General features: G+C 35.5%; 1 non-coding gene across 1 annotated transcript; it reads left to right on the top strand.

Moving 5' to 3' along the window:
- Positions 1 to 1,086: 1,086 nt before the first annotated feature.
- LOC112793971 (small nucleolar RNA R71) lies at positions 1,087 to 1,194 on the top strand. The gene has a single exon (XR_003198655.1). It is a non-coding gene; the product is annotated as a small nucleolar RNA R71 (small nucleolar RNA).
- The last annotated feature ends 4,374 nt before the right edge of the window (positions 1,195 to 5,568 follow it).

Genomic DNA, 5,568 nt, shown 5'->3' with positions numbered 1-5,568 from the left:
AGCCGTGCTGTGACAGAGCATAGGAACGTTTTCACTGAGAGGATGGGATGTAGCCATTGACAACGGTGATGCCCTACATACAGCTTGCCATGGAAAGGAGTAAGAAGGATAGGATGAATGTAATAAGAAAGTAGAGATTCAAGAGGAGCACAACATCTCCATACGCCTATCTGAAATTTCCACTATTGATTTACATAAGTATCTCTATCCATTTTATTTTCTGTTTATTTTTATTAATCATATTTGATTTTCTAAATTCCATAATTTTATCCTCCTGACTGGGATTTACAAGATGACCATAGCTTGCTTCATACCAACAATCTCTGTGGGATCGACCCTTACTCACGTAAGGTATTACTTGGACGACCCAGTACACTTGCTGGTTAGTTGAACGGAGTTGTGTCCACACATAAGTGCCATAATAAGGATTCCATACAACAACAAAGAATACTACATTGATGTGATCACAATTTCGTCCACCATGGCCTTAGATAGATCAGAGACTATGTTTGCTAAGCTTGAGGTACTCTGCTCAGAATGCTCTGTCTGTTGCTGAGAAGATTATGGAAAAGGCTTGTTATTGCTAAGCCTGTTTCTTCCACCGTTATTAACGCCTTATTGAGGCTTTTGTTGATCCTTTCATGAGAAATTTGGATGATTTCTCCATGAGGAATTATAGGTGTTCCCATAAGGTTCAGCCATGTAATTCACCTCTGCCATTGCAAGGTTCTCAGGATCATAAGCTTCTTCTTCATAAGATGCCTCTTTAGTACTGTTGGATGCATTTTGCCATCTATTCAAACTTTGAGAAATCATGTTGACTTGCTGAGTCAACATTTTGTTCTCAGCCAATATGGTATTCAGAGCATCAATTTCAAGAACTCCCTTCCTCTGAGGCGTCCCATTATTCACGAAATTCCTCTCAGAAGTGTACATGAATTGGTTATTTGCAACCATGTCAATGAGTTCTTGAGCTTCTGCAGGCATTTTTTTTAGGTGAATGGATCCACCTACAGAATGGTCCAGTGACATCTTAGAGAATTCAGATAGAACATAATAGAATATATCCAGAATGGTCCACTCTGAAAGCATGTCAGAAGGACACATTTTAGTCATCTGCTTGTATCTTTCCCAAGCTTCATAGAGGGATTCACCATCTTTTTGTTTGAAGGTCTGAACATCCACTCCAAGCTTGCTCAGCTTTTGAGGAGGAAAGAACTTAGCCAAGAAGGCCGTGACCATCTTATCCCAAGAGTTCAGGCTATCTTTAGGTTGAGAGTCCAACCATGTTCTAGCTCTGTCTCTTACAGCAAAAGGGAAACGCATGACCTTGTAGACTTCAGGATCTACTCCATTAGTCTTAACAGTCTCACAGATCTGCAAGAATTCAGTTAAAAACTTATAGGGATCTTCTGATGGTAGTCCATGGAACTTGCAATTCTGTTGTATTAGAGCAACTAGTTGAGGCTTCAGCTCAAAATTGTTTGCTCCAATGGTAGGAATTGAGATGCTTCTTCCATCAAATTTGAAAGTAGGTGTAGTATAGTCACCAAGCATCCTCCTTGCATTATTATTGTTGGGTTCGGCTGCCATATCCTTTTCTTGTTCGAAAATTTCAGTAAGGTTGTCTCTGACTTGTTGTAATTTAGCTTCTCTTAGTTTCCTCTTCAGAGTCCTTTCAGGTTCAGGATCAGCTTCAACAAGGATGCCTTTTTCCTTGTTCCTGCTAATATGAAAGAAAAGAGAACAGAAGAAGAAGAGGAATCATCTATGTCACAGTATAGAGATTCCTTTATGTTAGTAGAAGAAGAAAGGAATAGAAGAAGGAAAAGGTAAGAATCCAAACACAAGGGGGAGGAATGAGTTCGAATTCTTAAGTAGAAGAGAATTGTTAGAAGATAAATAAATAAATAGAAGAAGATGAGAGAGAGGAGTTTTCAAAAATTAATTTTGAAAAATTAAAAGAAGAAATAAAATTAAAATTAAAATTTGAAACAATTAGTTAATTAAAAAGAATTTGAAAAAGAGGGAGGTATTTTCGAAAATTAGAGAGAAGAAAGTAGTTAGGTGGTTTTGAAAAGATAAGAAACAAACAAAAAGTTAATTAGTTAGTTGAAAAAGATTTGAAATTAAATTTTGAAAAGATCGGAAGTTAGAAAATATTTTTGAAATCAATTTTGAAAAAGATATGATTTGAAAAAGATATTTTGAAAAGATATGATTGAAAAAGATATTTTGGAAAAGATTTGATTTTTAAAATTAAAATTGATTACTTGACTAACAAGAAACTAAAAGATATGACTCTAGAATTTAAAGATTGAACCTTTCTTAACAAGAAAGTAACAAACTTCAAATTTTTGAATCAATCACATTAATTGTTAGTAAAGTTTTCGAAATTCATGAAATAAAGTTAAGAAAAAGATTTTTAAAAACAAATTTAAAGTTTTCGAAAAATAAGAAGAAAAATGAAAAAGATTTGATTTTTGAAAGAGATTTTGAAAAGATAAGATTTTTAAAATTAAAATATTGACTTGACTAACAATAAACAACTTATTTTAAAAATTTTTGACCAAGTCAACCCAAAGATTTCGAAATTTATGAGCAAAATAAGGAAAATATATTTTTTATTTTTGAATTTTTAATGAGGAGAGAGAGAAACACAAATATGACTCACAACATAAAAACTATGAATCAAAACACATGATGCATGCAAGAATAGTATGAATGTCAAGATGAACACCAAGAACACATTGAAGATCATGATGAACATCAAGAACTTATTCTTGAAAAATTTTCAAGAAAAGAAAAACATGCAAGACACCAAACTTAGAAATTTTTCATGTTTAGACACTATAAATGCAAGAATGCATATGAAAAACAACAGAAGACACAAAACAAGAAAACATAAAGATCAAACAAGAGGACTTACCAAGAACAACTTGAAGATCATGAAGAACACATGCATGAATTTTCGAAAAATGCATAAATTTTTAAAACATGCAATTGACACCAAACTTAAAATTTGACTCAAGACTCAAACAAGAAACACAAAATATTTTTGGTTTTTATGATTTTATTAATTTTTTTGGACTTTTTTTCGAAAATTAATTTTTGGAAAAACGAAAAAGAGAAAAAATTTTTTGAAAACTTTTTGAAAAGAAAATTACCTAATCTGAGCAACAAGATGAACCGTCAGTTGTCCAAACTCGAACAATCCCCGGCAACGGCGCCAAAAACTTGGTGCACGAAATTGTGATCATCAACAATGGCGCCAAAAACTTGGTAGCGCTCTCAAACGTGAATCACACTTTGTCATAATCCCGCACAACTAACCAGCAAGTGCACTGGGTCATCCAAGTAATACCTTACGTGAGTAAGAGTCGATCCCATGAAGATTGTTGGTGTGAAGCAAGCTATGGTCATCTTGTAAATCTCAGTTAGGTGGATTCAAATGGTTATAAAGGGTTCGAAATTAATAATAAATAAAGCATAAAATAAGATAGAGATACTTATGTAAATCATTGGTAGAAATTTCAGATAAGTGTATGGAGATGTTGTGTTCCTCTTGAATCTCTGCTTTCCTGCTACTTTCATCCAATCCTTCTTACTTCTTTCCATGGCAAGCTGTATGTAGGGTATCACCGTTGTCAATGGCTACATCACATCCTCTCAGTGAAAATGGTCCAAATGCTCTATCACAGTACGGCTAATCATCTGTCGGTTCTCGATCATGTCGGAATAGAATCCATTGATTCTTTTGCGTCTATCACCATGCCCAACAATCGTGAGTTTGAAGCTCATCACAGTCATTCAATCTCTGAATCCTACTCGAGGTACAGCAGAGCTCTACACCTTTAATCTATGGTGTGTAGAAACTCCACCATTGAAAATACATAAGTGATCAAGGTTCAGGCATGGCCGAATGGCCAGCCCCCAAAGTCTAAGAACGAAACATCTAAAGATAGATACCAAGATCAGAATACAATAGTAAAAAGTTCTATTTATACTAGACTAGCTACTAGGGTTTACAGAAATAATTCTAAGTGCAGAAATCCACTTCTGGGGCCCACTTTCGTGCGTGCTTGGGCTGAGCTTGAGCTTTACACGTGTAAAGGCTTCTCTTGGGGTTAAACGCCAAGTTGTAACTTGTTTTTGGCATTTAACTCTGGTTTGTGACGTGTTTTTGGCGTTTTACTCCAGAATTCAGCATGGAACTGGCGTTGAATGCCAGTTTGCGTCGTCTTGATTCGAATAAAGTACAGACTATTATATATTGCTGGAAAGTTCTGGATGTCTACTTTCCAACGCCATTGAGAGCGCATCATTTGAAGTTTTGTAGCTCCAGAAAACTCATTTTGAGTGCAGGGAGGTCAGAATCCAACAGCATCAGCAGTCCATTGTCAGCCTGAATCAGATTTTTGCTCAGGTCCCTCAATTTCAGCCAGAAAATACCTAAAATCACAGAAAAACACACAAACTCATAGTAAAGTCTAGAAATGTGAATTTTGCATAGAAACTAATAAAAACATCCCTAAAAGTAGCTAGATCCTACCAAAAATTTCCTAAAAACAATGCCAAAAAGCATATAAATTATCCGCTCATCACTTTCGAACCCAAGTTTACACCTAACGTTAACGCCACTAACGTCCTAACTAACATCCTACCATGCCTGACTCACACTCTTTCTGCAAGCAAAGCTGAGCCTACTGAAGACTATAACTGCTTCAACTAAAGATCAAGGGCCCATATCCAAGACTTTAAGAGCTAACTAGAAGATCAGAAGAGTAGTATATATAGGAGGTGGTTTTGAACTAGAAGGAGACTGGGCATTTTTGGGAACTACATTCTGTATATCTACTTTTCCTGCAAATTCTAGTTTACATTAGAATGCACTCTTCTTTATCATCTTCCATTTTTAGAGCTATGAACAACTAAACCCCTTTTCATTGGGTTAGGGAGCTCTGTTGTAATTTGATGGATCAATTATAGTTTTCATTCTTCTTCTTCTTTCTTTTCTCTTGATTTACTGGAAAGCTTTCGTTCTTAAATCAATTGGTTAGTTGTCTTGGAAAAGAAACTCTCTATAATTGGATCTCCTCTGAGCCTTGGAAAAGGGATAAGGAGATCATGCTAGAATTGCTTTCTCATGTTGGACCAAATTGGGGTTTGGATGGATATAGTGACATATAATCCTACCAACACTTTGATTTGGAAATACATGTGGTATAATCAGTGACCATACTTCATCTCTTTCCATGAGCAATTAAATCAAGGAATTGGGCAATTGTTCAAGCTTAGAGAGATTGGGTTGCCAAGGAATTGGGATCTAATCACTTAAGATTGACAAGGAGATTAATGAATACATTGATTGAGAAAAAGATGAGAATGAACTTGATCCAGAGAATCCAACATCTCCTAAGCCCAATGAATCCCCCATTTCTGATCTTGCCCATTCTCTTTACCTTCTGCCATTTACTTTTATGTCCATCTCCCCAAATCCCCATTTAAGATTCTGCAATTTACTTTCTGCAATTTACTTTCCGCCATTTATTTCTAGCATTTACATTT

Source organism: Arachis hypogaea, chromosome 3 (genome assembly GCF_003086295.3).
Source record: "Arachis hypogaea cultivar Tifrunner chromosome 3, arahy.Tifrunner.gnm2.J5K5, whole genome shotgun sequence".
Lineage (NCBI taxonomy): Eukaryota > Viridiplantae > Streptophyta > Magnoliopsida > Fabales > Fabaceae > Arachis > Arachis hypogaea.
This window is presented reverse-complemented; position numbering and strand designations above follow the sequence as displayed.